Source organism: Salvia splendens, chromosome 6 (genome assembly GCF_004379255.2).
Source record: "Salvia splendens isolate huo1 chromosome 6, SspV2, whole genome shotgun sequence".
Lineage (NCBI taxonomy): Eukaryota > Viridiplantae > Streptophyta > Magnoliopsida > Lamiales > Lamiaceae > Salvia > Salvia splendens.
Window position 1 is genome coordinate 25,825,004 of NC_056037.1, and position 9,401 is coordinate 25,834,404.

The window sequence follows — 9,401 nt, forward strand, 5'->3', positions numbered from 1 at the left end:
TCGAGTTTCCATCCGTTTGTCGTTCATTTCTCGTGCTTAAGATAGAAACGTCCATTAATTAATTAATGTCTGCTATGAACTTAATTAATTAACAAATTATTAACTCCAAGAGTGGACTTAGCAAGAAACACTTATTCATTATTCATAGAGTAATTAAACTCCAACTAGCTAGGTTCTGAATAATAAAACCTTGTTTCGATCTTCTCTTGTGGACATTATCAAACGAGACTCACCCGCGCACGATTCAATATAATAGCAATCCTAGCATTGCTAGATATTAATCACCACTACCTAATATATCAGGATTCTTGGGTTGCGAAAAACCCGCACCATTTGGTAAGTCAAAGTAGAACATAATCAATATCGTATGCTCAGTGCTAACGTACATTGATTAAGAAATTAATTATCAAGACCTCGTCTTTCAGTAGATAGCATAAAGACTCGTCTTGTTGTTAGATCCAATTCAGTGTTATATCACACCAATGTCATCTTATTTCAGTAAGGCTTAGAAATATGCGGACTGACATTGCAACCTTTCACGATATGTAGTCTAGGCATATCTAGGTTGTGAAATCCTTATTTTTCTTTGTTCAGAACTGACCGTGTTACCTTAAAGTGGACGACGCTCACAACCGGTCTACTAAAACAAAGTCTTAGACTTTGTTACGTTGCCTACACATTTAAATATAAAATAAACATTCATTAAATGTAAAACATAACAACATTATGACCAAAATAATTTGTTGCATCCATTGGAAAATAAAATATAGAGTTTTACAGTATTCAATCACTCGAAAGGTGATTTCTAGTATACAAACTCTAACAATCTCCCACTTATACTCAAAACAGCTTTCGAGTATACAAAATAAATGTGCACTGCGTCTAATTCTCCCATTTATACTGAAAGCGAGTTGAGGTCTTGAATAAGTCGAACTTCCATCCCTACAACATGCGCTCGAACGGTTTCACTTGCAATGCCTTTGTAAAAGGATCTGCCAGGTTGTTCTCTGACGCAATCTTGACCACTTGTATGTCTCATCTCTGCACTATATCTCTAATGATATGATACTTCCTCTCTATGTGTTTGATCACTTTGTGAGCTCGTGGTTCTTTCGAGTTTGCCACAACACCAGAATTGTCACAATAAATGGTGATGCTCTTGGGCAGATTCGTAACCACACCTAAGTCCATAAGGATGTTCTTGAACCATGCAGCCTCTTTTGCAGCCTCAGAATCGGCCACATATTCGGCTTCCATGGTAGAGTCCGCGATGCATTTCTGCTTCACACTCTTCCAAATTACGGATCCACCTCCTAAGATGAACACATATCCGAAAGTAGATTTTCTCGAGTCCTGATCAGCTTGAAAATCTGAGTCAGTATATCTCAAAGGACAAAGCTCGGCTACATTGTAAACTAGAGCATATTCCTTAGTCCGTTTAAGGTACTTGAGTATGTTCTTTACGGCAGTCCAATGTCCTTGGCCCGGATTCGACTGATATCTTGCCACCATGCCAACAACAAAGCAAATATCAGGCCTTGTACAAAGCATATCATACATGAGACTTCCAACTGCCGAAGCATATGGAATCCTTCTCATCTCTTCTATCTCAGATGGTGTTTTGGGGCACAGATGGATGTCATGTCTAAAAGGTAAGAAACCTTTCTTGACATCTTGCATACTAAAGTGACTAAGCACAATGTCAATGTAAGGTTCTTGAGATAAGTACAACGTCTTCTTCTCACGATTCTGAAGAACCTTGATCCAGAGGATGTGTCCCGCGTCTCCCATATCCTCCATCTCGAATTGGTTCGACCACAAATTTCATACTGATGACAATATCTTTTTATTGTTTCCAATTAGAAGAATGTCATCTACATATAAAACTAGGAACACAACATTCCCCTTTTCAACCTTCTTGTTAATGCAGCTTTCATTTGGGCACTTTTGGAATCCAAACTTATGAACAGTCTGATCGAAACACTTGTTCCATGATCTAGATGCTTGCTTGAGGCCATAAATAGCTTTCTTAAGCTTTCAAACCATGTGTTCCTTGCCTTTCACGGCATATCCTTTGGGTTGTTCCATGTAGATGGTCTCCTCAAGACTTCCGTTCAAGAACGCAGTCTTAACGTCCATCTTCCACACATCCCAATCCATGTAAGCTACTATAGACAAAAGTATCCGGATCGATTTGAGCATGGCCATCGGGGAGAAGGTCTCGTCGTAATCGACACCTTCCCTTTAGGTATACCCATTGGCCACTAGTCTTCCCTTAAAGACTTTAACTCATCCATCGGGTCCACGTTTACGCTTGTATATCCACTTACTCCCAATGGCAGTACAACCTTCGAGTAGGACGGATAAATCGTTGATGTCTTTATTTATCATAGATTGTAGTTCCGAATCCATTACTTTCACCCATTCGCAATGATCGACATTCTCCTGCACCTCTGCAAAGTTGCAGGGATCTAATACATTGCTGTCCGAGGAGTGATCTTGTCACGACCACATCTCCCTAGTCAAAGAAAGCGTAGCTATATCGCGACTAGAACTTACTGAAACTGTCTCAACTCATCATAAGATGCTTAATTTAAAGGAAACTTTGTCTGAAATATGTTGAGGGTACAAATCATACTAAATCAGAGGGAAAAATGAGACATTGTCTTTACTAAAGTAAGTCCAAGTTTACGCAACGGAAGAGTTCCAAGACAAATGTAATATGTATGAAGACATACTACATCAGCTATCCTTCTACTTATTTAGTCTTCTGTCCCAACACCTCCTCTGCCTCGACTGATCAACCTGCACATTAAGGAAAACAATATGCAGGGCTGAGTACTTGATATACTCAGTAGGCTTATGCCGAAAACTGTTTTCTTTTAGTTGTCAGCCAAGCTGAGTGAACACGGGTTTTTTCTGAAAATAAGTCCCGGTCACTAAAACTGTTATTTATTTCTGAAAATAGACTGCAGTCTTTTAAACTTCTGATGATATACCATATCTCAATGCGTGAATCGGGAATGTGGCCACATTCCACGATCATAGGGCCGGCCAACCTGGCGCTAGCTCACGGTCCCTATGTGTACACTAGTCCGAGTAGGATTTACTGACCTACTGGGACCCGAATTCGATTTAATTGGTTGGCATAGCCAACAGATAGACAATCATAAAACAAAACATGGCATGACAACTCATTCAAATAATCATGTTTTCACATAAAACACACTTTAAAAGGAAGAAGAGAAAGGCCCACCTCGATTGCTTAAACTCTTGCAAAACGGGTGCTTTCCTTGTTCTGAGATTACTCGTCGAGCGACGACGTTCCTTTACAAAATTCGTATACTTAAATTAGGCTTTAAGTAATTATTTATCTTGCATGAATGCATGTCTATGCGTGTGCTCTTTTATTTTATCTCTTTCTTTCTAAAACTTAGAGATCTAAATTCTTTAATTAAATCGGCGATTTAATTTATTCGGAAACTGACCGAACTGTGCGGGTATACTAAATTCCCGGATTATCTCAAGTATTTTAAAATACTTTCTGTGACTAGTAAAGTCCGCTTTAATTATTTATCGGATACTATTTCGACAACGCTTAATAAATCCTTTCTCTTCTGTGGCTTAGGAAATTAATCCCATTATACTTTTGAACTAATTTAAGAAAATAGCTCCCACTAAAAAAAATATTAGTCCAAGAAATAAATTCTTAGGCCCTGATTAGGGATTAATTATTCTAGCCCAAACTATTTATTTGTTTAAGTATTCTCAGCCCAGTTTAATTTATTGGCCCAAATCTCTTTTCCTTCTAATGTCTTTATCTGAGGCCCAAATAAAAAATAATTGGGCAAAGCCCAATTACTCCCTTCACCACCCTCGCGATTCTCTCTCTCTCTTTCTCCCTTATTCTCAAATTTTGAATCAAGCAACCCCTAACCCTTTCCATCTTCCTTCTCGGCAAAGCCGACGCGCTGGTGGTCTACCAGTTCCTGCGGTATCTCGACCCTTTCTTTTCTGGCAAAAACGGCGGCGCCTCGTCCGTCGGCCAACCCCGATCAGTACTCCTTCGCACTACCGCCGTCGCCTCTGTGTTTCGTAACTGTGGGCATCGCCGGTGCCGCCTCCGCCTCCAGCCGACGTCGCGGCTGTGTAGCCACCTCCAGCTGTCTTTCCCCCCTCCGTCGAGCTGGACTCGGAGCTAGCCCCAACCCTGCCGACACCTCCGTCTGCCGCCTCCCCTTTTTTCTCGGCGTTGTGGATACAGAGGAGTGGGCGTCGCCTTCTCGGTGGGACCGCCGTCCTCAGCGACTGCACGTTTCCCTTCCGGCTGCACGGCATCTCGTCCAGAGCCATTCTAACTCCAAAGCAAAGTTTCTTGTTTAAATTTCTATGACACTGTAACTTGAGCATTAGGGGATTTTTTCTTAGATTCTCCTATGATTGATTCGATTTCATGGAGGGGTTAAGCCTGTGGTAGTTGTTTCTATGTTACCGGTTCTGTTGTGAGGTGGGGTTTTATGGCATACTCCTATGTTCTTGAGCTTTGTGTTCCTAAGTTCTCATTCTTGGCTATCTACTGTGTATGCTACATGATGCTAGTATGATTTTGAGGATTTACCTCCTGTGATTGATGAGTGAGGCTGCTCCTTACTCCTGCTCGATCCCTCTCTACCTCGGTCCTTCTCTGCCTAGACACTTCTTCCCTCTCCTTAGCTTGCTTCTTTGCTACGGAGTTGTGGTGTTGAGGGAGTGTGAGGCTGAGGATTATTTATACACGTTTGCCTAACTGAAAGCCTGAGAAAGGCTGGTGTACTCGGCTGAAACGGATGGCTGGCAGTGGTTGTTCCCTCTGCAGCAACCTGCAGGGGCGTACTCGTGAGACTGATGAGCCTATGGCTCCTGGTTGTGCTCTGATATCACAACTGAATTTGTGCTTAAGCTCCTGCATTCCCTTGCTGTACATCCAACTGTATTTGGCTCTATATGGGGTGTAGTACTAGGTGCATTAATGGGTTGTTGTCTCTCATTGCAATTGCACATCGGAGATAGCCTTTGTGGCTGATTTCCTTGACCATAGCAGGTCTGAAAGGGGTGGTACTGGCTGTTATCTGCAGCCTCGCAGTGCTGCAGTTGGAGGGGAAAATTGGCTGGCTGATCTTGCCCTTCTCGGCCTAGCTTTCTCCCACTTTTTAGAAAGGTACTGATTTTCTTTCCTTTGCTAAAACATGGTGTTAGTTGCATTTTATTTCATGCATTCCAATCTCCATTCGTTGTTCTTGGCAGGGCTAAGGCTGCGGTGCTGAGGCTGTCTGTCCTCGTGGCCTCACCCTTTCAGCTCGTCTGGGGTTTTGGGGCCGAGATGGATTTGGGGCCGAGATGGATCACGTTGAAGGCCGAGAAAGTTCACTATGAACTCTCAGTTGTAGTAGTTCACTTTGAACTCTCTTTTGTTTATCTCAACAAGTATTATTTACTAGTTGTCGGATCTCGTTTCATTAATTCCCATCGTTTGAGATTCTGGAAATTATATTTGTACTCTTTTTCAAGAAATAAAAAAATACTCATTCATTCTTTAATAAAATTCTAGTATTTTATTTTCCTGATTCTCGAGAATCTAAGTCTCAGCTATTACAGATCTATAGATTCCCCCAAACCAATGTATCTATCGGGCTCATAAGAGACCCTCCCACTGCAGCGCGACACTATAAACTTTGAGTAGAAGTTGAAATTTCATGAATTGTTTGTACACTAGGTACGGGTTCTTGGTTAATGGAACTTGTGACAAAAGTTAGCTCGTCAAGAGCCACTTCACTGCTGGTCTTATGATGCATTACAAAGTCTTCCTCTATGAATGTCTCGTGAGTACTCACAATGACTTTCTTGTCTTGGAGACTATAGAATTCATAAGCTTTCGATCCTCTAGGGTACCATATAAACACACATACCTCCGTCCTTGATCTCGACTTAGTTGGATCATTTTCCAATACATGAGCCGGGCAACCCCAAATCTTAAGATATGCTAGATTGGGCTTGCGCCCAGTCCACAACTCATAAGGAGTAGTTGGCATGGATTTTGACTGTAAGTTGTCTAAAATATGACTTGCAAAAAACAAGGCATGTCCCCAAAACGAAATAGGTAGCTTTGCATAACTCATCATCGACCGGACCATGTTCAACAAGGTCATATTCCTTCTTTCATCCACGTCATTCTGTTGGTGTGTGCCCGGCGCAGTCAGTTGGGATTCAATTCCCGCCACCGATAAGTAGTCCAAAAAATCGGCACTGAGGTACTCGCCTCCGTGATCAGATCGCAGACTATTGATATTCTTTCCATGATACGTTTCCACATATGCCTTAAACTCTTTGAACTTGTCAAAAGATTCAGACTTGTGGTGCATCAAATAGACATATTCAATTTTTGAGAAGTCATAAATAAAGGTGATGAAGTATCGAAAACCGCCTCTTGCCTCGATTGACATTGGTCCACACACATCGGTATGAACGAGCTCAAGTACTTCCTTGGCCCTATTGCCCTTAGCCTTCCAAGCAGGATTCACACATATGAAACGGCTCCTTCTCTAGACCTTTGATAAGGTCTTGGTCCACCAGAGAATGAATCCTTCTTTCATAGGCATGACCAAGTCTAAGGTGCCATAAGTACGTTTCGCTCATTGAACGTGAATGTTCTTTTCTTTTCCTTGAAATTTTCAATGCTGTATTGAGTTCTGATTTGCGATTATTAAACTGTGTAGATGTGATTGTGTGCAGATTGTTTTCCATGATACCACGACAGATATAAGTGAAGGGGTTGGCAGCGGAAGCGTGCATAAATTTCCGATCACATAAATTTGATCTATTTAGCAGATTATTTAGACAAATTCTATTCGCGTAATTATCACATGTATCATGCTCATAACTTGAATTAAAACATGTTTTAGCATATAAAATCCCTAAAACATGCTCACTACGGAATTAGCCAATTTACCTCGTTGATTCAATCAAGAATCGATGATGGCTTGCTTCGTCTCCACGTGAAGATCTTCAGTACTCGACCTCTGATCTTCTGACTGGTGTCCCAGACTGTATACTGATATTTGTGTGGGCAAATCTCACCAGAATACTAGGACTCGAATAATGAAGACAAAACACAGCTCACGGAGGGAGCAATTTTCGAATTCTCTCTCTTTCTAGAGGGGGACGAAAATTCTAGCAATGATAATTATTATTATTTTATGTCTCATTTATTCTCCTATTTATATTAAGTCACATATTTGGCACAGTCAGGGATCTAAGGAAGAATTTGGACATGGCCTCACCCAATTAGCTTTTTACTAATTAAATTGAACCCACAATTTAATATAAGCTTATATTGGAATATTACAAGCAGCCAGTACAGAAGTAATATTGCACTGCCTTTCCAAATCCGAAATTACAAGTATTCCGGGTTTCCTTTTATTTGTTTAATTCATTTTCCGCGCTTAAGATAGAAACATCTATTAATTAATTAATGTCTGCTATAGACTTAATTAATTAACATATTTTATTCTCCAAGAGTGGACTTAGCAAGAAACTCTTATTTATTATTCAACATAATAGCAATCCTAGCACCGCTAGATAATGATCCCCACTACCCAATATACTTGGATCGTTGGGTGACGAAAAACCCGCACCTTTGGTAAGTCAAAGTAGTAGATACTCAATATCGTATGCTCAATGCTAATGTACATTGACTAGGTCTATCTGGGTTGAGAAATTCTTATTTTCTTTATTCAAAACTGACTGTGTACCTTAAATTGAGCGCAGCCCACAACCGGTCTACTAAAACAAAGACTTAGACTTATGTTATGTTCGCTTATACATTTAAATATGCAATAAACATCCATTAAATGTAAAACATAACAACATTATGACAAAAATAATCTGTTGCATTCATTGGAAAATAATTATTAGAGTTTTACAGTATTCAATCACTCGAAAGGTGATTTCTAGTATACAAACCCTAACAATAAGAATCATCTTTCTTAACAACGCAATTGTCATTAAATGAAATCGAATATCCATCAAAAACCAATTTAAAAACTGGAATTAAATTTCTTCTAAAAGAAGGTATCAACAAAATATTCTTCAAAATAAAAAATCTATCACTACTAAAATGCAAATAAACGTCTCCCACTGCAACGGCCGCCAATTTAGTAGCGTCTCCCATCTGGACCTCGATCTCACCATCATATAGCCGTCTTGTCACCTGCATTAAGTCAGGATCTAAACAAATATGATCAGTAGCTCCAGTGTCAATAACCCAAGTATGAGTAGATGTCGAAGCCAAACATGACTCGACCACTAGAGCTTGGTGCATACTAGTAGCCATGCCCTTTTTAGGACAGTCTGGCTTCCAATGCCCCTTCTCTCCACAATTGAAACACTTCCCCGAAAGCTTCTTGTTAGCCTTCTTCTTCTTCTTCTTCTTTTTCTTCTTCTTCTTCTTCTTCTTCTTCTTTCCCTTAGCATTCTTAGCTCCAACAGGGTTCGGTGTCTTCTTCTTTCCTACGTCAGGCTTAAAGCCAGAGGAATGAGGGGCCAAACTCAGTATAGCTACCTTAGCTTGAACCATAAGGTCCTCCGCCGACTGAAGTTCAGTCAACAACTCTGCATTGTTCATCTCGAAGTTGAGCTTGAACTGCTGGAAGCTAGGGGGAAGACTCTGAAGGATAATAGTCACTTGGGACTCAGGATCGATCGTCCCTCCCAAAACCTCAATTTGGTTGAGGTGGCTCATCATCTCGAGGACATGGTCCCGCACAGACGTGCCTTCCTTCATTGTCTTCATCATGATACTCCGAAAGGCTTGAGACTTAGCTGCTCGATTCTGAGTATCAAAAAGATTTGTGAGATTTTGCATAATCTCGGTGGCAGTCGCCATGGAAGAATGCTGATGCTTAAGCATTGAAGACATAGAAGCCAACATACAACACTTAGCCATCTCATTCGCCTTATGCCACCGTCTATGCGCATCTCTAGCTCCTGCCGCGGCATTCGCCGCCGGCACTGGAGGCTGTGGAGTAGTGAGCACAAACTTGTACTCTTCATCTATGAGAACGATGTCCAAATTTTGTTTTCATTCTATGTAATTTTGGCCCTCGAGTTTGTTTTCTTTAAGAATTGCAGAAAGAGGATTGAATGACATTTTGACGATTGAGTTTGCACTGCAAAACAGAAGATTTACTATTTGTCATAAACTTATGTAAGAAATTTGAGTTGATTAACCATAAAACTTTTCAAAATCTTACAACTGTAAAATTAAAATTTTGTACCCTCCATAAGAGGTTAATACGCATTAAAATTTTAGCATTTTACTGGTCACAACACTGACGAATAGTCCAGAGACCACATAATGGCATGGC